Below are 24,047 nucleotides of genomic sequence, written 5' to 3' on the forward strand. Positions count from 1 at the left end.
TTTTGTGTGGAAAAAGATGTCATAAAGCCTAAAGACATATTATAGACTTAGGAGAACATTAGTAATTCATAAAAAAGAATTATTAATATATAAAATATTCTTTTAAGTAATATTTTAATGTAGATAAGAGCCCTTTGAAATTGATTTAAAATGCCTGATAGAAGGAAGTGAATGGGAAATTCACAAAAGAATACATCCAAATGACCAATAAATGTGGGAAAGGATGCCCCACCTCCCAAATAGTTAGGAAAAAAGCAAATTTAAAATAAAGACAGAGATAGTATTTCCCAAAAAGTCAGGTTGACAAAAATAAAAAAGAATGATAATATCTATTGTTAATGAAGATATGGGGATGAGGGTCCTAGTACACTTTGCTGATGGAACTGTGAATTTTACAACCTATTAGGAAAGAAATCTCAAAATATCAGAATTTAAAATGCTTATATCTTGACTAGCAAGTCCATGTCTAGGAATCCGTCCAATAAAAATAAAAGCACTGGCCCATAATAATATATGTACAAGATCGTTTGTTTCAATCCTGTTTATAGTGGAGAACCAAAAGTAAAGTAATTTCTCATCTAACAGGGATGGTTCAATAAACTTTAACACATTTCCCACCATTAAAATGGAGGGATTTCTGTTACGTAAAATTTGGAAAGCAGAGATATGAATAATAAAATTTCATTTTTGTAAATGACAAAATATTTCATCATTTACAAAATTTCATAAACAACACACATGTACACATTATATTTTTAAAAATATACACAAATTATATCTTTTCCATTTTTTTCCATTTTTATTTAATTAGGTAAACATAGATACACATATGGAAAGGTTCACACTTGACTGTTAATACAGATGTCTTTGAAGGTAGTGGTGTGGATGGAGGTAAGGAAAAAAGAAGTGGGATAAAAAGAAGTTTGTAACTAAAAAGCTACATGTATATTATGATCTACTTTATGGAAAATTACATGAGTGTGTATGCAGTAAAAGTATGAAAAGTTGGTGACCAAAATGTTAATAGTGGTTATCTTATTTCAGTGGAATTTCAGGGGATTTTTCTTCTTTCTTCTTAGACTTTTCATTATCATTTGACTTTTTACAAAGATTTGCATTATTTAAGCAATCAGAAAGAAATTATAAAGCTATTTTCATCATAACAAAAATTCCATTGGTAAAAAATTTTTAATTAATTTACATAATGTGCAGAAATTAGAAAATTAGAACTCCTAAAGCAAGAAGTGGAAAAATTATTCCAATCTGAAGAAATAAAACCATTCTCTGATGACTGCTGACATTTACGAAGCAACTCTCAAAGTGTCCCTGTACATTTTCCATGGAACAAAAATCTGAAGTCTATTTGAACTATGTGGCGGAAGTATTAATACCGTCCAACTACTGAGAGAAATGGAAACTGAAGGGATTGCTAATAGCTCATAAATAATAGGTTAGCGCCTAAATGACCCGTAAGTCAACTGTGGGCATGAGGATGGCCCAGAACCACTTCCAAAACTGTGAATCCTGGATTTGACTTGCAGGTACACAGAGTCATACCGCAAAGTAGTCTTTGGGCTGGTCTGAAATGCAAATCACTGTCATGTTTATATTTAAAATGACCTTTTCTTTCAGGGCCACTCTGGAAAAGATGCTAACACCTACAGGTGAGATTTGTTCCCCAAGCATCAGAGCCTTTTCTGCTTACTGGTTTTGGCTTCCATGACTATTTCTACCTCCAGCTTCCATCAAAATGTATTTGTCTCATCCCCTCAGTACCTTGCTCATTTGGAGCTAATTAGTGGGATATATCGACCTCTTTCTCCTATCACCTTGGATAAAAATCATATTTATATATTTGATTATATAAATATGTAAATTTTATATTCACATATAAATTTTTATATTCATATTATATAAAATATATGTGACTTTATATATTTTATAACCTCTGGACTTGATAACGGACTTGACACCCTAAATCAGCAGCATGTCAACAGGCCTTTGTGGTGACATGGTTTACCCAGAAAAATGGACTGGAAAGTCCTCAGGACTGGAGGTCCAAAGTCAAGGGTTTTAGAACATGTACTGTCATTAACTATGACATTTTTTTAAGCCACTTTTACCTCTTTTAGCTTTGATTTCCGCTCCTGTCAAATCTCTACCCTGCCTTTCTCTCCTAAGGGGTGAGAAACAAGTGGGATGTTCATAAGATCATAATCATTAAATAAAGGTCAATTATATTTTTCTCTGATTGCAGAAGTAAAAATGTTCTTTGCAGAAAAAATTTTAAATGCAAAATCCCTAAGATTGATAAAAATAACTGAGAAAAAATCTCCCACAATCACAAGATCTGGAGATAACCGATGTTAACATTTTTATATGGACCCATTTGGTTTATTATCTCTGTGTGCATTTTTATAAACACTTACGTACACTTTAAAAATAAAATTCAGAGCATACTCAATGTATCATTATGTATCTGCTTTTTCATTTAATTGGTAATTAATACTTCAATGTCATTAAAAATTGTTCAACATCACTATTTTATTTTATTTTGTTTAAAAGGAATAAAAGAATGGCCACTCCATAAGCCAACAATATTTTAGCCCTAGTCTAATTTAATAAATTATCCACTGTTGATGTTTAGATTACTTATAATTTTTTTGCCATCAAAATGCAATGACATATTCTTGGTTAAACCAACCTCATTAAATTACAGCATTAACATCTCATTCATTTATGGTTTTCATATTTGATGTCAGAAAACTGAGAAATGTGTTAAAGTGTCCTACTACTGGTCATTTTTTTTTGTATTTATAATTTTTACTTTATATGTTGAGTTAATATTACTTGGTACATACTGACCCATGAGTGTTCACTTGAAATTGTCACTTTATAGTATTACAATATTTGTTCTGGTTATTGATTTTGGGCTGGAATTTGACATTATCTAACAACCTCATAGTTATGAGCATTAACTGAGATATGACATGTCCTTAGGACTAAATTAATGTCAGCTATTGTATCTCATTTCTATTTTATTATTATGTCATTATTGCATAACATATAGTGACCATATTTTCTTTTTGTCTTCATTAGTTTGATATATCTTTGCCCAACCTTTTTTTTTTTTTGAACTCCTCTAATACCTCATTTTAGGTGGTTAGTTTTAAACAGAATGTGGTTGAATTCTGTATTAATTTTAACCCATTTATGCCTGAGGTTGCAATTTTTTGAATTTTGGCAATCAGACATTGGCGATGACCTTTAGCAGCAGGATATAAATAACTCCCACATGCTTACCGTTCCAATAATGGAACACTAGGCATAAATGGGCTATGTGAGAATTTTCTTATTTTTAACAAGAGCACTTAATCCACTCACATGCATTGCTATATTTAATTTAGTTTTACTTCATCATTTGTTTTATTATTATTGTCTTTGCTTGTGGTTTGCTATATAGTCTATTCCTCTTTTGCTCTTCTCTACTATTTTGGAAGGTATTTATATAGTTGTTCATGCTTATAGCAATTACCATTGAATTTATCAAAAGTATTTTTGCACCCAGTGGTTCACAGCCTTGTTTTTACCACAACTGCCAGGTAGATAACCTCACATTCACTACAAGCTCCTCCCGCTGTGGGCTACTGTGCTAATAGAATGAGCTCTGCTTTATGCACAGTTCCCACTTGCACTATCTCCAATTTCACCGTTTTTCACTTGCACCAATCACAATCCACAATGAATGCATGAAACTGCCATTGAAACCTAATTTTTGTTGTCTGGAGTAAAAGTTAAGCTTTTGAAATTTCCATGTCAAGATAAGGAATTGAACATACTTTAATCGAATCTCTCAAGTCGACAGTGACAGGCTTTCTTTGTTAACTCAGGAAAGTCTTCTAAAATATACTTTCAGTTGTCATTTTTGTTCCTTCCATTCGCTTTTGTGTCCATCAATTATCTGTGTGTTGGCGCTTCTGTATCTCATTTCCATATACTATTTTCTTTCATATCACTACATGATGTGCTTTAACTGTGACATCCATGTATCATCCATGTTCCATGGTATCAACTATGCCCAACATGGATTTAATTCTACTCCTGTTTCTTTCTTTCTCACCATAGAATCCTTTCCTATCCTAGTCACAACCTCTCTCTTTTCACATCATTCTTTAAAATTTTTCATTTTAACCCATTTGCTCCTTTTAGTTTTCTGCTCCTATTTTAAACACACAGTTTCCTGGAAATCCTTCATAAGATGGAGTAGATCATTTTCAGAAGTATGTTGTTCTCTAATTTTTAAGCTATGTTTGCCAGTCTCTTGTTACGTGGAATTTTTTTAGGTCCCGGGCATGTGTCTTTAGGTAATGTTTTCGTTAGAGGAAAGTGGGGTTGACTTCCTGACTTAGTTTTACTTGCCTGATATTGATGTAGATTTCACTCATGTTCTGGCACTTAAATTCCCAGTATTCTTAGGCTTTAATGCTGTGTGTGTTTGCCTTTTTGTCTTCTTATGTATTGTATCTAAAAGTCTGGAGAAGAAATTTTTATATCCAATTATAAACCTGAAGTCCTTATTACCAAAGTCAAGAGCATGAATTCCAGGCACTGTGGCAGAAAAAGGATATCTTCAGGGAGCTAAATCTCTTATCAGAATCCATAAAAGCAAAATTTAAAAGTCCAAATTCTCTTAATCATAGAGTTGGTCCTATTTCAAGGAGAAGCATAATTTAATTTTTAAAAAATGGTAGTCATTATTATGGTTACCAAGAAAAACAAATTAGATTTTAATATATGGTGTCCTCTTCATTTTTATGAGAATTAAATAAAAAGAATATACAAGTACTTTCCCTATTTCAACATACACTACAGTTTGTGGTTTTCTATATTTCCCTTTTTCATATTATTTTAATTCTTTGACTTTTAAAAAGTCTCATTGAGCTACTAATATGTTTAATGTCTATTATTCTCTATTTTAACTTGAAGGAAATTGCTCAGACAATGGGACATCTACAGTTTTTTCCCTAGCTTATCTACATTTATCATCACCCTGGTCTTTAAAAATAGATGTAGCTTCATTTGCACATTTCTGATGAGCAACCAAGGTTTGAGACTATGAGTAATAGGTTGCTAAGTGTTCTAGGTATCAAGGCCTTTGTGATAGCTTTTTGATGTACAATACTGAAGAAATAACCATATAATCCCCATTTTGTGAAAAAATATATCTATTCATCTCTAATACTTTTAAAAAGACAAGAAAAAATATACTAAAGTATCAACAGTGGTTGCAAATCTGGATGATAGAATTATGGATAAATATTTTTTTCTTTTTGTCCTTCTTCATTTTCCAAATTTCTTGTAATTAATTTGCATTACTCATATAATTTTTAAAAACACTCTTTTTTTAACTGAACAAAGCTTTGATAATAAAGAAGTTAAACTAATGAATTAGTTTTTCCCACGTTTAGTTCTCACTAACATTTATTTTCTAGGAGAAGATGAGGTAATATTGTAGATAAAAAGCTTTAGAATCAGTGTTCATTTTTTGTTCAATTACCAAAAAGATTAAATTCACAATAGGCATATGTGAAGAAGATTTTGCCACACAGACTCACACTGTGTTTTTAAATTTGAAGATTTAATAGACCAGAAAACTGCCATAGAAGTCTTTGAAGCTGAAATAAAATTGTCAACTTTTGATTTTGCTAAATAAGTATATATTAAATAAAGCTCCACAACCACCATACACATCATCATCATTTTATAAAACATAAAACACTCCTCCCCATATGATTTGAAAGGATATGTATTGTCAAAGAATAAAGAATGATCCTTTTTAAGGGAATTTTGACTTTGCAAAAATTCTCTCTATTACTCTTTTATTTTGCTGCCAACTGGTAAAAACTTTATTAAGGATGGGTCCTGGCTGGTGTTTGAGACCTTCTGGACTAAGACTGAGACCACCTGGTGCTTCAGCAGAAAAAAGTCCCAATGGCCCATCTTATCTGGCCCCACAGAGACAGGGTAACTGTTGGAATAGGGGCAGCTGTTTAAAAAGGAAAGGTATAATCAGAGTTGGCATTATTTTCAGGGAGAAGACCTGCTATACCCAAGGCTTTTTAGATTCATCACAGGTTCTGTGGATAAAAATACAAAATAAAAGACATATTTAAATCCCCATATAATAAATAACAGATCGTGGGAAAATAGTTTTCAAAGTCTAACACTGTGATAGATAACTAGCTGGAATCCAACTCTTCTCACCTCTTGTACCACTACCCTCCTTTGTAGCCTGGCTTGTCACCATCTTCCTCGTTCCCTGCTTTTGCCCTTGCTCACCAGAAGGTTACTCTCGACATGGCAGCCAGGGTGATCCTGTTGAAATCCAAGATGAATCATGCCATTCCTCTACCCAAAACCTTCCAATGGTTTCTCGTTTCAAAATAAAAGCCAAAGCCTTTACATTGTTCTACCCACACCAAATTTATGAAGGGATGACACATACAGTATGCAACCTATGCATGTTTGCTCGTTCTTTTTAAAAAGGTGGTCTTTACAGCTATAGACTCCTCTCTCCTGATTATGAGTACATCAGATTATTTTAAACAGTATTATTTGTCTTTTACATTATATTGTCTTTCAGAGTACTAAAATCCATATCCACTGTATAAAATACATAAAACACAGCAAAAGCATAAGTAGAAAAATAAAAAGCCAGTCTTCATTTTACCCACTAAAGATAAGCATCGGTAACATTTTAATATATTTCCTTCCAGTTTTAAAAATTTAAAATCAGGATGAAGTTTGTATTCCGTAGTTTTCACTTAATGTATTTCCACATCATTAGTCTTCAAAAACACAATGCTGAATAAATGCATGGTACTGAATTATCTGGCTTGGTCAGATGAACCTATGAAGTCATTTCTCTGTCATGGACAGTTAGGTAGTTCCTGATTTCTAAGTATAGTATTTAATTATCCTCGCTGATGGATATGAACAGAAAATAAATAACCAGAAGTTCTGCAGAGTGTTGGCATCAGCACAGGGGCCTTGTGGAGGATCTGAGATTGTGGGTGCCTCACTGGGATTTGCTGTGAAGACGACAGGGGAAAGAGCAGGGGCTGAAGAGGGACCTTGCGGTGGCTTTTCTGTTACTAAGAAATTTTGGTCAGGTCATTACCGCCCCAACTGAATCATCAGTAATATTAAGAGTTGAATTAAATGTCATTAGAATTCCTTCTGTCTTAATTTTTCTGTTCTGTTGTCAGCCTATCTCATGCTAAAAATAAATTAGCCATCCATCAGAATACAGACGTTACAAAAGAAACCGTAACCCTTGGGATCTCATTTGTGCTTTTGTGGCTTTTTTGGCAAATAAATCACTAGGTATTTGGAAGTTTTCGAACTTGGCAGAAGACAAATCAAAACACATGCCTAATTCTGTTTAAATGTCATGGTGTAGTGTCTGCTTAGAAAAAAAAAAAAAAATTAGGCCGGGCACGGTGGCTCATGCCTGTAATTCCAGCACTTTGGAATGCTGAGGTGAGTAGATCACCTGAGGTCAGGAGTTCCAGTCTGGCCAACATGGTGAAATTTCGTCTCTACTAAAAATACAAAAAATTAGCCGGGCATGGTGGCGCATGCCTGTAGTTCCAGCTACTTGGGAGGCTGAGGCAGGAGAATCGCTTGAACCTGGGAGGTGGAGGTTGCAGATGGCGCCACTGCACTCCAGCCTGGGCAACAGAGTGAGACTCCATCTCAAAAATAAAATAAAATAAAATAAAATAAAATAAAATAAAATAAAATAAAATAAAATAAAATAAAATAAAATAAAATAATAAAATGTACTCAATTTGAATAGCTCTCTGGGGAAAAACGTGCATGAGTCAATAAATCATTTTAGAAAAGTGAACATACAGCCTTCAGGGACAGAGGAAGACTGCACAATCCTGTAAGAGTGCGACCTATTAGAATTAGGGCAGATCCTGTTGTTAGGAATCTTATAGTATGTGCAGAAAACCTGTTTTCATAAGGTAATATTTCTGTAATACTCTAGGTGAGAAGGATACTGTAAAGTAAATTGAGCAAGAATGTTGCTGTCTGGGGAGGTGAGATATTGTATGTTTGGTAATACATTTGGATTGTCAGTCAAGCGATATTTGGACTTGATAGACACATGTATGAAATTCAAGTACTCTACACATTAATGTCAGCAGTAGAAATGTATGGTTGCGTGAAATGAAATATAGATGTTTCTTACACAGTGTCCAGTGAGATTAGTAAGATGAAAAATGGTTAAAAGCTTCAGGGTTTGAGGTGTCTTGTTTTGTGAGGTCTTTGGTATGATAGTAGTCATTTTATCCCCAGGGTCAAACCTAGCATGCTGACCTCAATATGTACTTGAAGCATGTTTACTGACTGAAATCCAGAGTCCATCTTTATTTCTTCCTTACAATTTTCCTGCCTGTTAACAATCTTAAAGAAAAATATTCACAAAATAATATTTATTGAGCACTTTCTGAGTGTCAGGCACCACACTAAGCCCTTAATTGAATTGTCATTTGGTACCCACAACAGCCCTATAGTAATGGGCATAATACTATTACTATCCCCATTTTACACAGAAGATAAAGAGAGCAAGGTTCAGGGTAGGCTGGGTTTATGTAACTTGCCCAAAATCATGTTGCTAATAAATCTGAGGCAGGGTTTTAACCCCAGGTATCTGATCTGCAGACCCATGTACAGTTAAACATTATGCTATTACCCTTAAATTCTGTGTCCATCTTTTGGTTTTGATATAGTGTTTTGTTTGCAGGGTTAGCAAATATGGCATCAGTTTACAGGCCAAGTGAAAACATTCAGGACATAATTTATTTTTTCAACCCAGATTACTACCATACCTTCCTGATGTCCTAACGTATGGTCACAGGAAGAGAATCTCGATGATAGTTTTAGTTTTTCAGCAAGTATTTATTATGTGAAGAAGTCCTAACATTTCTATAGGATGAAGGGCCCAAAGTTTCTACAGAACATTTCTTTCATTGATGCCCATATTTTACAAAATGGAGTAATTTTCATGATCTCTGAAAACTATTACTATAATCCTTGAAGCACACCAAGAATGAAAGAAAGACATTATCCATTGTTGGCCGGGTGCGGGGGCTCACGTCTGTAATCCCAGCACTTTGGGAGGCCTAGGCAGGTGGATCACCTGAGGTCAGGAGTTCAAGACCAGCCAGGTCAACATGGCGAAACCCCATCTCTACTAAAAATAGAAAAATTTGCCAGACATGGTAGGGGGCATCTGTAATCCCAGCTACTTGGGATGTTGAGAGAGGAGAATCTGTTGAACCTGGGAGGTAGAGGTTACAGTGAGCCGAGATTGCGCCACTACGCTCCAGCCTGGGTGACAGATTGAAACTCTATCTCAAAAAAAAAAAAAAGACATTATCATTGTTTACCTTACAGAGAAGTAACAGAAAATAAGAGAACTTAGTGAGAAAAAAGTAAACATTATAACTATAAACTCGATAGTGACAGTCTTGTTCATTAAAGATGAACATCCTTTTGAAAACAGATTCTTTCACTTGCACATATGATGCGCTGAGAAACAGATTCAGAAACTGACTGTGAAGTGTTCAGGACAAATAAGTCAAATATGAAATGAAGAGGAGGAGGTGGTGGTGGGGGAAGAAGAAAAGGGACAGGTGAAACATTGCTTATTTCACTTCAGCACTTCATGCATGCAAGTTATACAGAGCTTAAAAGCACATGGATTTTTCTTACTTAGAAAAGGAAACCTTTTGGTCAACATCAGCAAAACGGTGATGAATAGGTTAAAAGGAGAAAACAAGTGCATGCTCTGGGACCGTGATTCTGTGGTTGGGCCTGACGGATTTAAACCAGCTAAAAGGTCAGAGCCAAAATAAGTGCTATTCCCTAATGGAAACCTCCCTAAATTTCTAAAACACTGTGTACATGCCCTTCAAAATTTGATAAAGATTCACTAACAAAACAGTTTTTCTTCATTGAATTTTCCATGTCTACTACACTTTCTGAAAAATAAAACTGTTTGTGTGACAAACCTTTTTTCCACTTGGCAAAAACAGAAACCTCTTGGTTTCTACTGGAAAAATTACAAATTATTAGCTTTATTTACTTTCCTATTTATCAAAGACACTTGCCAACTATCTGAATTGCAATGCACTATTAAGTGTATCTGCTACTGAGAAGAGAAGCATTTTAGATGTTTGCTGAGTGCTTTCACTGATTTCCTGTGGGTCGCAGGGCATCACTAGGAGGCAGGGGGAATTATCTCCATTTCTACAAGCGAAAAACAGAGGCCAAAAGGAAATTCTATTCATTTTGATGAAAAATCTCTCAACTTTTCAAAGAAACTTATAAAATATAATGACAGGTTTTTTGTTTTTTTGTTTTGTTTTTTTTTTAAAGACAAGTGGGGAAGCCAGAGTGATGAATTCCATTTGTATAGCTAAGAAGAGAATGTCTCCTTCAGGCATTCACTCAGCAAATATCTACTGAACACCTACTATATCCAAGGCTCTGTGTTCGGTTTGTCTATTCCCACTCTTATCTCATGTAGTCTCCCTTCAAATAATTCAGAAACATAGATGCTATGAATTCACCAGTTCACACACGGGAAAATTGAGGATTTGTGAAATGAGGTGGCTTTGTTGGGGTCATATGCCTTGATAAAGGCTGACCTGGAACTCAAACCAGGTCAAAGCCCCTCCAGAAGGCTTTCAGTAGTGTAGGGAGAAGTTTAAACATTTTAATGATCCTTCCTTAATGTTTTAGCTTGCATTAGATTTCTCTTATTCCAGTGGTACTTAGAATGTTTTCATTCTATTATTTCCCATGTCTATCCCTCAAAATGAATCCCACTGTTGGTTTTATGTGATCATTTTTTAACTCAACATGGTCAATTTTCTAAGCACTTCAAGTCTCCAAGGGTCCCATGATGGGGCTCCCTGGCAACTGCGTTGGGCAACTCACAACTGCAGGGTACTTGGTTTACTAATTACCTCCTTTGAGGGAATATCAACGCTCTAGCTAGTCTAAACAGTCCCTTAAGGCTGTTAGGTTTCTCAGGGGCCCCCATTCATTAAGAAAGGCCACAATATGCAAACTCCTGGTTTCCAATATGAGTTGTCACCTCCCACCTAGGATCCAACCACTGCACCTTCCACAGGGCCCTGCATCAGATGCTGGCCGCACAGCAGCCTCAACCACTTGAGGAAACACTACTTCATGTCCCTATGGAAACATGACCACAAAACCATTCCTCAGTCTGCACAAACATAGATTTGTGTTGATGTCAGCGCTAAGAAGAAAAGGTCTTCTTCAGGCCTTTATTCAACAATATTCAGGTTTCAGCTATGTGTCTGGCTCTGTGATCGGTGTTGGGAGGCATATGAAAGTTCCCAGGGAGGCTAAAGTCTTCAAAATAAGGGACATGGGAGGAGCTAGCACTGGGAAATAACATTTGTAAATGTCTTCTATATGCCTTGTGCTCGCACATATCATCTCATTCAAAGCCTACTGTAGCCCTTCAAGATAGCTATTATTCCTATTTTACGGGCAGGGCAACGGGCTGAGGGAAGCCAGACTCTAGCCTATCTGACATCCACGGGTATCTCTAACACACCATTTGGAGCTGGGTGCCATACTAATTCCAATCTGAAAGTCTGAAAAAGACTTTTCTTTTGTCTTTCTTTAAAGTGCTTTTTGTTTCGTGGTATACATGTATCCAAGATGGGGAATTTCAGTTGATACAACTGAAGTACAGTATCACTGAGTTTCTAAAATTTATAGCACTACATTGAATTATATTTTATTTTTAAATTTTTGTTTGTTTGTTTGTTTGTTTTGAGACCAAGCCTCCCTTTGTCATCCAGGCTGGAGTGCAGTGGCGCAGTCTCGTCTCACTGCAACCTCTGCCTCCTGGGTTCAAGCGATTCCCCTGCCTCAGCCTCCTGAGTTGCCGGGATTACAGGCGGGTGACACCAGGCCCAGCAAATTTTTCTGTATTTTTAGTAGAGACAAGGTTTCACCATGTTGCCCAGGCTGGTCTTGAACTCCTGAGCTCAGGTGATCCACTTGCTTCAGCCTCCCAAAGTGCTAGGATTACAGGCATGAGCCACCACGGCCAGTGAATTATATTTTAAATATAAAGTTTCAAATGTAGAATATTACATATAAAAAGCAAAAATATAGATTTTATATGCATGCACGCAAGAGTCAGGTTTCAAAATTAATTTAAGATGGGAGTGATGTCATATCTGGGGGACAATGCCTTATCCTTTTCCTCTCTTCTACTTAACTTCTTATCCCATTCTTTTTCAATTTAGTGATATAGTTAACATTTTAGGAAGACACGCATAACAAGTTTTAAAGTAAATATAAATTAAGAAGCAGAATATTAACAATTTAAGAATATAATTTGCTTTTTCAGTTCTTGAATATTTCGGAGTATAACTTTTTTTCAAATGATCATAAATAAACAAGCTGTAGTATATCCTTACAATGGAACACTACTCAGTAACAAACAGAAATGAACACTTGATTCATGCAAAAATGTGGATGAATCTTGAAATAATTATGCAGAGTGAAAGAAGCCTGTTAAAAAGAAGTGCATGGGGCCGAGTGTGATGGCTCATGCCTGTAATCCCAACACTTCGGGAGGCTGAGGCATGAAGATCTTTTGAAGCCAGGAGTTAGAGACCAGCGCGGGCAACATAGTAAGACCCTATCTCTATGAAAATTAAAAATAAATAAAAAATTAACCAGGAATGGTGGTGCTCGCCTGTAGTGCCAGCTCTCAAGAGGCTGAGTGGGAGGAGTGCTTGAACCCAGGAGTTTGAGGCTGCAGTGAGCTCTGATTGCATTACTGCATTCAAGCCTGAGCAACAGAGAAAGACCCTATCTGTTAGAAAAAAAGAAAGGAGTGCATACTGTATGATTCTAATTGGATTGAACTCTAGAAAATGCACCCTAATCTATAGTGAACAAGAGCAGATCAATAGCTGCCTGGGGCTGGCAGGCAGAGCACGGAGAGGTAGGAGGGAGGGATTAGGAAGGGACATGAGGAAACTTTCAAGGGTGCTGGATATTTTTATTATCTTGATTGTGATAATGGTTTCATGGGTATATACTTATGTCAAAACTTGTCAGATTGTACACTTTAAATATATATTTATTGTATGTCATTATACCTCTGTAAGGTTGTTAGAAATTATCATAAACTACATGTTTTTGGAGAAATATAAAGATAAAATTTGGAGAAATTACCTACATATATGTAACATTTGGGGCGTAGACGCTGGATTCAAAGAAAACCAAATCATATCCAAATTGTCTCATTTCCTAGCTATGTGACCTTGGGCAACAGCGTGACCTTTCCAAGCCTCAGTTCCCTCATCTGTAAAATGGAAGAAATAACATTACATACCTGCCAGGATTGTTGTGAGGATATAATGAGGTAATGAAAGTAGCACTGTGTACCAGTGTATCTAGTAGTAAATGGTCATCATTGTTCTAAGCCGCATATATGCAAATGGATGAATACATATGGGTATATGTATGCATATATATTTTTTACTAAAACATGTCCTGTGGCACAATCTATATGTAGTATAGGATAGTGATGAAACCAAAAGAAGCAATGAATCAATCTAAGAAAAAAGAAGCTTTTATTATTACTGTTATTACTTTCCCAAGTACGACCTCATTTTTGACAACTTTGTGAGGTGTTATTATTACTCCATTTCTGCAGTGAGGAACACTGAAGCCTAGGGAGGGGAAGGTCGCCCAGTTACAAATGGTTGATGTGGAAGCAGAACAATGACGCTCTGTCTTCAAGTCTAGAGCTCTTTGGACAAACTACAGAAGGAAAATTCAGGATAATTTCTTGAAAGCAATAATTATTCTGTGACTCAGAATTGAACATACAACGTTCAGTCCTATAATAGAGCAAATATATTAAGAAAAAGAATCTTTTAGCCCTGTGCTGTACTGCCAGTTCACTTTGCTCCCTAGCAGGAAGGGCATTCCCATAGCTCTCTGCTGTTCTTGCCCATCTGGGAATACTCACACGAGTAGGGCAAGTGGGCCCATCAGTTGTGCTGGTCTAAGCTCCCCATGTCTCATTGCTTTCCTGCCTCTGTGTCTTTGCCTACATGGTGTTGCCCACTTGTAACACCTGCTCACACCTTTGCTTATGAAGATCCTGCCCATACAATTACAGCCAGTGCTGGCAGACATTACTGGTGCCACCCATTCATTTGTTCCACAAATTTGTACTGAACAGCAATTATTGCCAGGCACTGATCTGACTGCTGTGAGTAATCACACCGAACAAGCATTATCTCTCCTATTTTTTCCTTCTTTGCATCTGAACTTGTCTCTTAGTACCTATATTACAGTTGTTCCTTTGATCTTGAGAGCTCCAACAGGGTTATAGTTCAGAGCTTGGGACACAGGAGAAAGCACTTTTTCAAATTTATTGGATTGAAGAGAAGGAAAAGTGCTGAATTTGACAGAATGAAACAGCATTGGATATAAATATGCTCAGAAACTTATACAAGGTAGTCAAACTTGAAGAAGGCTGAATTGGTTTAAGAGATTCAAGGAAACTTTTGGCTTCACAGGGAGATGTAAGAAGGCAATTAGGTACCATTAGGGCCAAATTTGTTTTTTGTCATCATGCGGAAGAAAGATTAAAAAGGTTAAAGATGAAATTTAGAGAGTGTTCCGAGTTGGAGTTTCAGCAAAAGGAGCAGGGAAATAGGATAGAGAAAAAATAATTACGGAAACCAGTATAAAGAAAATCTGTGAAAATTCCTTATTTTTTAAAAGTACACTTTTTGTACAGGGAGTACTCCCAAGAGTAGCAGAGAACATTACAGAAATGTTACAGAAATAGAGAAAGTGATTTATATAAAGAACATGTTTTCATATGTATCATTTTTGATATGCCTCTCCCTTCTGCTCAACCACCACAGACAGGAGGTTCCCCTAGAGTTTATGGCTGATCAAATCTGATGTTTAAAATACATTGTTTCTGAAGAAAACTGTGGTCTGATCTAAGATGTGATATACAGGAAGCTGCTGTTATAATTTAATCTGGGCCATAATTGTTTTACAACTTAGGTAACTTTTTAGACTTAGTGTATCTACCTGAATTGTGGTAGAGACAGGAATAATTTTCAGTGAACGTAATGAAAAGCTCAATCCTTAAGTGTTATAGTATTCAATACTAAACTGCTAAAATAATTTTAAAGTTGGCCAAGGCATAAAATTTATAGCCTGAAGTCTTGCCAAAATCACGGTAATGAGACCAGAAATCAATAGAATGTCCCTAAAAATAAATTTTGCTGGTTATTTGTTGCATACATATTATTATTAAGGTTCCTTGCATATCTAAAATATTATTTTCCTTATGCATATGGTATATAATAAATGGATACTGTGGTACATTTTGTGTGCAGTATAGAATAGTGGTGAAAGCAAAAGAAGAAACGATATATTTAAAAATAAGCATTTCAGTATCGTTTTTCTTACTGTTCTATTCTCACCTCCTCCGTTAAGTTTAACAGGAAGTCACAACTCTCAGTTGCATAACTTGTGTTTTCCATTCTCTGCATATTTTTCAGCTGAGCACTTATTAGAAATATGAAGTCACTTCAAGTGACAACACCATCATGACACCTCCTATCAAAAGTGACGTCACTTTTGTCTATAATCAAAGCACTGGGGCTCTCCTACCAAATCATTTCACTTGCCATAGGGCTACTGCTGTAGATCATGCTTCTTTACGGGCTGCAGAGCTGGGGGCTGCCTTTGGAGTGGAGAGACAGCAATTACGAACGTTGAAGAGGATGGAGTTCTGCTTTCAGTTCAGCTCAGCAGCCACATAATGTATTGTTGAAGCAGTGGGAAGGTATGTTCCTACCCTCGCAGGCAAAATTTCACAGACTTTTATGTGTTGTCATTATTGCCATTGTTATTTTTTTGTTTCCAGAATTGATGTACTGAATCGCATATTAGTTTACGTGATAAAAAAGGTAAATTTGTTTTGTTTTTTCCCTCTATATTTGGTATTTTGATTTTTTTTTACAACAAGTATGAAAGTGTGTTACTTTTATAAACAGAAAAAAGTATCTGTTTTTCAATTCTACCAACACTTATGGAGGGTCTGCTATATGCCACACACTGTGCTGAGTATTGGGAATCCAAAGTTGAAAGAGATAATTCCACCTCCAGGTCATTTCATCAAAAACCCATTCACCAAGAACCCATTTGTCAAGGTGATTCCTGGTCCTTTGTTCTCAAAAACTCACAAGCTAAAAGAAAACACAGACATGTAAGCAGTCATGAGATGTCTGCTTCATTGGTGATGAACAAAGCTATTGTTCAAGGCTCAGAGAGGAAAATAATTCTTTGGAGGTTAGGAATGGATCCAATGAAATAAAGCAAACTTGGTGTCTCACACTAGGAGACATAGCTTCATAAGAGGGTTGTGGGTTGGATTCCATCACCCACTTGTCCTTCTGTCTGGTTCATTTGTGCAAGACATAACCTGTCAACCACGCTTCAATGCCTTGGAGAACTCTACTGTTTTGAAAACATCTGCTTTGGTCTTGATGCTATCTTATCAGATTCTGCAAAAGCTGACCAGCCATTTCCGTTGTGTCTCATCAGGTCCTTAGTCACCTATTACAATTGGACCGAATGCTCCTCCCACAAGCAAAATCACCATAGCTTGTTTCCAATGAGAATCTTAGGTTACATTAAGTATCTGGGTGATTCAGCTGGTACCTGACCTCAGTCCTCAGAAATACTGACTTTCTGTCAATGCATAGACAGTGAAGAATAAATTTTGTATTTTCCTGTATATGTTATGCCAGGATTATATTCATCAATAAACTTCAATTTGGGGGGTGGAGAAGAGTCCAAAAATGTACTCTTATTCTAAATACTAGGTCCTCTTTCTGACTATTCAAGTAGGGCTACTTACAGAAGGCCAGATACAACTATATCTATTCTACATTACTGCTTACTTCCTGCAGGAGTAAGGTATTAGTCATATGGTACGTTTGGTTGAAATGAACATTATGACCACAGAAAAAACTTAGAATGTGTTGGATTGTCAGAAAAACTTCATTTGCTTGAATTGTGCTCTAATCATTACATGGAATGCTTTGGTAAGGGCCGTGATGGACAGAGTCAATGGTACTCTTCCATTCCCAATGTGAAGCTAAGATCACATATGTACCCTTTGTTCACTGATGCTGACAAGAGGGAACTGGTTTGATAATACAGTGCTTTTACACCTATGATATGACACCACCTTCTCTGCAGAATCATATCACCTGTACATTTCATCCTAAATTAATGCCCTTGTCAGCTGGTCTTGTGGCTGTGCAATTACTTTGCAAGCTAAAATTTAGATAAAGAGGAATCAGCCTAGTTATAATAAAATAGCCCAAGGAAAGTTGAGAAATGCTAATTCAAGTTAGAAAGAAATACCCGAGTAGCCTAGAAAATAATCTTCTAATAAAATCAGTGTAGATTTACAATAAGTTAAAAGGAATAACCTTATAGATTTAGAATTTTTTTTAAAGCACATTGCATGAAATTTAGACAAAGGTGGCATGCTTTGGGAACAGTCCATCCCACTTAACTTTCTCGGTTAAAGCAGGACACCACTGAAGGCTGCTTGAAGACTCAGCTCCAGTATAATTACTTGCAATTACTTAATTACTGTCCTCTTTGGTTCATCACATACCTCATGGGCAGGAGACACCTCTGTCTTATTGCCTGTTGTATCCCAACATCAGAAGTGTTCCTGGCAGAGAAACTCCCCAACATATACTTGTTGAATGAATAAATGACTGAAAGTAAATTTACTCAAATGTCTCAGAAATGACAAGATGCTTGAGGTGGACAGTAAATAAATCTTTGGGAATCCATCGCTTCCACTAAGAAAGCAACTCAAATATCCCTCCCGTTGGAGTGGCAAAGAATAATGAAATATATGTGAGATCTCCATGTGATTCTTTTTGCATTACTTTGAGCAGAGTCTCAATCTTGGCTACATCTTACAATCACCTGGGGAGCTTTACAAAATCCAATAGGAACAGAATCTCTGGAGTGGGGCTGCGCATGGCTAATTTTCAAATGTGTCATTAGGGATTCTAATAAAGCAGGCAATGCTGAGAACACTGAGTGTGGGGTATTCTTTCCCAAACTTGTCTGATTATTAGAATTACCTGAGCTGCTCAGTCCCACAACAAATCAAAAATGGTATCAAGGGATTTTCATCTTTGCCAGTTTGGAAGATAAAAAGTAGCTCTTATTTTAGCAGAGAAATACAAGTTTCTAATAGCTTAAGGCTGTTCTGACTTCAAATTTCAAAGACTTGCCATTGTATCTAATTTAGTGCCAACACAAATGTAATTTATTGCATGATTATCTTCCAGGACATCCTCGGGCATTTCTTCTTGTCCTAAAATAATACTTCTACAACTCTCATTAGACTCTATCTTTATTACTGTAAGTCGATTCTCATCTATCTAAAGTAATTGCAGCATGTGATTAAGTGTCAGGATGAGTTGTTTGGACACTAAGTGCTGTGGGAGTGCGGAGGAGAGAAAACTCGATGTGGATTTTAATGACACATAGAGCAGGACGTGGGCTGCAACTTGAAGGATGGTTGGGGGAGTAGGAAATTGCATCCTGGGCAGAGGGCATTGCAAGCAATGAGCAGAGTCCATTCTAAGAATACAAAATACCCACATCCTAAATCCACCATTGCTTATTTTTCTTCCGATGCCTGGATGCATCCCTCCTTTGTGAACTCCCTGAATCCTACCTCTCCGAGCCACATTCCCAAATTCCACCTTTGACCTATTCAGTGAGAATTGGAAATGGGGGCTGGAAATCTACACTTTTAACAAGTTCCCCAAGTGATTTTTGTAATGAAACACAAACTGAGAAGGATGTATCTATCTACACTGTTCAAGAGGAAGATAGATGGGACACAGTATCCTCCAAAGAGAACCAAATGCAACAAACCAATGCTTCTATCAAAATAAATCAGACCTGGCGTTTTTCATCTATCAAACTGGCAAAGATTAAAACACTTTATACCACTCAGGTTGATGATGGAATGAGATTTTATGCACTGCTGGTGGGAATGTGAATTGGCACGTTACTAAAGGACAATTTGGCAATTCTTATAAAAAGCCTTAACATTTTTCACACCCTTTGACATAGCAATTTCACTTTTAGAAATTTATCCTAAGGCTGTGGTCTCAACCTTGGCAGTTTATCAGAATCACTTGTGAAGCTTTATGAACTGCAGATTTCTGTGTCACATTCCTTTGAGATTCTGGGAGTGAAGTCTGGGAATCTGTTGAATCTGTTTGTTTGTCTTTTAATACTAATATAATTGGGGCCTATTTTTTAAAAGTTCAAGTAATAGAAAAATCAAAAATTGGTGAGATCTTCATCTTTCACTTCCTCCCTTGATTCCCTGCAGGTAATCATACTAGACATTGTTTTGTGTTTTTTCATTTGATAACATAATATAGTCATTATTCCATTTCAGTGTATTCAGATATAGTTTTTAATAGTGCTATAAGTTGCATGGAGATACTTCAATTTATTTAATCAATGTGGACATTTAAGAATAGACTTTTTAAGATCATTTTTGCATTTTTATTATGAATAATAATACAATGATCTTTCTTGAATGTATATCCTTTATCTATGTGAGAATTTCGGTAGGATAATTATCTAGAAATGGAATTGCTTTGTCACATTAAACTTGGATTGTTATGATCGTTTTTTGAGTTGGGGTCTCACTCTGTAGACCAGGCTAGAGTGCAGTGGCTTGATCATAGCTCACTGCAACCTCAAACTCTTGGGCTCGGGTGATGCTCCCACCTCAGCTTCTCACGGAGCTGGAAGTAAATGTGCATGCCACCATGCCTGGCTAAGTTTTTCTATTTTCTGTTTTTGGAACTATGAGGTATCACTATGTTGCCCAGGCTGGCCTTGAACTCCTGGCCTCAAGTAATCCTCCTACCTTGGCCTCCCAAATTGCTGGGATGACAGGTTTGAGCCACGATGCCCAGCCGAACACAACTGGTTTCGATGCACAGAGTTAAGACCTATGGTTCTGACAAAATAATCACAAATATGAAAGAAATTTTAACAACAGGTATGTGTACTTCACCTGTGTATACTGGTGAAAAACTAAAAAATTAATAAACGTCCAATTAGTGGGTGAATTAAAATATGCTAAAAAGGGTCCCGAAAGATGGGACACCCTTGGGGTCATTCTTTGCCCTTTGACTTCTTGCTGGTCGATCAGAATATAGGAGAGGAGAATGAGTTGTTTTAGATATCAATTATGGCACTTTAAAATAATTTAAAATACATGTGAGGCTTTTAATTTCATTGTGCTTATAAAGATAGAATGGAGTAAGAATGGAAAAGGAATGCCCATTTCCAGAGGGCTAGTTAAATTATGGTACATTCATAAGACGTGAAAGACTTACCTAAGAGCACTGTAAAGCATTGCTAAGAGAAATTGAAGACCTGAATAAATGAAAAGATGTTTTGTGTTTATGAATTGGAAGATTCAAAATTATTAAGATGTCATTTTTTCCCCAAAATTATCTATAGATTTAGTGTAATCCCAATGAAAATCCCTGCAGCTTTATTTGTTGAAATTGTCAAGCTACTACTAATATTTATATGAAAATTCCAAGGATCAAGAAAAATCGAGGCAATTTTGAAGAAGAACAAGGTTTCTAGACTTTTACTATCATATATCAAGACTACAAATCTATGGTAGTTATCTATAATGTGGTACAGGTGCAGGGAGAGACAAATAGACTAACATACTAGAGACTCACATAAATAAAAGTCCCCAGATTTGTGTCAAAAACACCACTGCAGTGCAATGAGGAAGGGATGATCATTTCAAGAAATGGCTCTGGGTCAATTAGATAACCACATGGATCACTTATCAGCCTTTTGGCTAAGGTCAAGTGTAGTATCCACATGGAAAAAGCCTACTTTACCCCTATCTCGTTCCAGATATAAAAGGCATCCAATGGATCATAGTCCTACATGTAAAAGACTAAAACACTAAAGGTCCCAGAAGAATACCTAAAAGAATGTTATGATCTAAGGCAAGAAAAGTTTCTTTAAAAAAAGACACAAAGAACGGTAACATTTTAAAAAATTGAAAAATTGAGCCTCAATTAAAACTAAGAACTGTTGTTCATCAAAAGACACCATGTAGAGGAGACTGAAAAGGTAAGGCACAGTGTAGAAGACATTAGCGATACATATATCTGACAAAGACCCACTTGGAATATGTAAAGAATTAAAAATTAGTAAAACAGAGACAGACAAAACAATTTTAAATGATCAAAAAGCCTAGGCAACATACGGAGACTCTGCCTCTACAAAAATAAAAATAGAAAAATAAAAAAATTAACCAGGTATGGTGGCATGCTAGTGAGCCGTGATTGAGCCACTGCACTCTAGCATGGGTGACAGAGCAAAACCTTGTCTCAACCAATCAACAGGTAAAGGAATTCAAGAGGTACTTTAAAAAAAGAGGATATTTCTGAGGGTTCTGTTCTGTTACATTGGTCTATATCTCTGTTTTGGTACCACGCATCTACAACCATCTGATCTTTGACAAACCTGAGAAAAACAAGAAAAGGGGAAAGGATTCCCTGTTTAATAAATGGCACTGGGAAAACTGGCTAGCCATATGTAGAAAGCTGAAACTGGATCCCTTCCTTACATCTTATATAAAAATTAATTCAAGATGGATTACTTAAATGTTAGACCTAAAACCATAAAAACCTTAGAAGAAAACCTACACAATACCGTTCAAGACATAGGCATGGGCAAGGACTTCATGTCTAAAACACCAAAAGCGATGGCAACAAAAGCCAAAATTGACGAATGGGATCTCATTAAACTAAAGAGCTTCTGCACAGCAAAAGAAACTACCATCAGAGTGAACAGGCAACCTACAGAACGGGAGAAAATTTTTGCAATCTACTCATCTGACAAAGGGCTAATATCCAGAATCTACAAAGAACTCAAACAAACTTACAAGAAAAAAACAAACAACCCCATCAAAAAGTGGGCGAAGGATATGAACAGACACTTCTCAAAAGAAGACATTTATGCAGCCAACAGACACATGAAAAAATGCTCATCATCACTGGCCATCAGAGAAATGTAAATCAAAACTACAATGAGATACCATCTCACACCAGTTAGAATTGCAATCATTAAAAAGTCAGGAAACAACAGGTGCTGGAGAGGATATGAAGAAATAGGAACATTTTTACACTGTTGGTGGGACTGTAAACTAGTTCAACCATTGTGGAAGACAGTGTGGCAATTCCTCAAGGATCTAGAACTAGAAATACCATTTGACCCAGCCATCCCATTACTGGGTATATACCCAAAGGATTATAAATCATGCTGCTATAAAGACACATGCACACATATGTTTATTGCGGCACTATTCACAATAGCAAAGACTTGGAACCAACCCAAATGTCCATCAATGATAGACTGGATTAAGAAAATGTGGCACATATACACCATGGAATACTATGCAGCCATAAAAAGGATGAGTTCATGTCCTTTGTAGGGACATGGATGAAGCTGGAAACCATCATTCTCAGCAAATTATCGCAAGGACAAAAAACCAAACGCCACATGTTCTCATTCATAGGTGGGAATCGAAAAATGAGAACACTTGGACACAGGAAGGGGAACATCACACACCAGGGCCTGTTGTGGGGTGGGGGGAGGGGGGAGGGGGGGAGGGAAAGCATTAGGAGATATACCTAATGTAAATGACGAGTTAATGGGTGCAGCACACCGACATGGCACATGTATACATATGTAACAAACCTGCATGTTGTGCACATGTACCCTAGAACTTAAGGTATAATAATAATAAAAAAGAGGATATTAGTGCTTGCTTCAGCAGCACATATACAAAAATTGGAAAGATACAGAGTAGATTAGCATGGCCCCTGATCAAGAATGACACACAAATTTTTAAAGCATTCCATATTTTTTTTTGTTTGTAACTCAAAGGGGAAGTACTTGAGGGGATGGAAATACCTTATTCTCCATGATGTGCTTATTTCACATTGCATGACTGTATCAAAACATCTCATGCACCCCACAAATATATACACCAACTATGTACCTACAAAAATTTAAAAAAATAAAGAGGATATCAAAATGGCCATCAAGCATAAAATTCTCAACATTATTAATCATCAGGATAATGGAAATTAAAATTACAATGATTTACTACTAGACACAACCTGAATTCATAAAAATGAAAAAAAAAAAAGACTGGCAATAACATGTGTTGACTAGGAAGTAGAGTAACTGAACTCTCATATACTTCTGTGACAGTGTTAATTACCACAACCACCATGGAAAGTTGTGTGGCAGCATCTCCTAAATCCACACATCTTAATGCCCTATTACCCAGCCATTGTACCTCTGGGAATATGCTCAAAAGAAATGAGTGCTTATGCCTACTACTAAAAGTTACAAACAAAAATGTTCCTGAGATTCGTTCATAATAAGCAAAAACTGGAAATAGTCTAAGTATCCACCCACAGAAGAATGAATAAATAAATTGTACTATAGTTATACAATGGAATACTAAGCTGTAATTAAAAACAAAACAAAACAAAGAAAAATACACATTAAACAGCATGGATAAATCTCATAACACAGAGTGAAAAAAGTCTAACTCCAGAAAATTATTCTGTGAAATTTCACTCATATGAAGTTCAAGATAGCCAAAACAAATCTACAGTGATGTAAGAATAGTGGTTACCTTTGTGACTGGTGTTGACCAGGAAAAGCATGGGAGAGACTTCTACATCTGGAACTGGTGGTAGTTATATGGATGTATATTAAAAAAATTCATTGAGCTATACAATTAA

At 36.3% G+C, this 24,047-nt stretch overlaps 1 protein-coding gene and 1 non-coding gene across 9 annotated transcripts in view; one reads left to right on the top strand and one right to left on the bottom strand.

Moving 5' to 3' along the window:
- STAT4 (signal transducer and activator of transcription 4) overlaps positions 1–24,047 on the bottom strand; it is a 218,659-nt gene that overhangs the window by 69,222 nt on the left and 125,390 nt on the right. The window lies entirely within an intron of this gene.
- LOC112439243 (U6 spliceosomal RNA) lies at positions 23,050–23,156 on the top strand. Its single transcript, XR_003027525.1, has one exon. It is a non-coding gene; the product is annotated as a U6 spliceosomal RNA (small nuclear RNA).

The sequence above is a fragment of the Pan paniscus genome, chromosome 13, assembly GCF_029289425.2.
Source record: "Pan paniscus chromosome 13, NHGRI_mPanPan1-v2.0_pri, whole genome shotgun sequence".
NCBI classification, from domain to species: domain Eukaryota; kingdom Metazoa; phylum Chordata; class Mammalia; order Primates; family Hominidae; genus Pan; species Pan paniscus.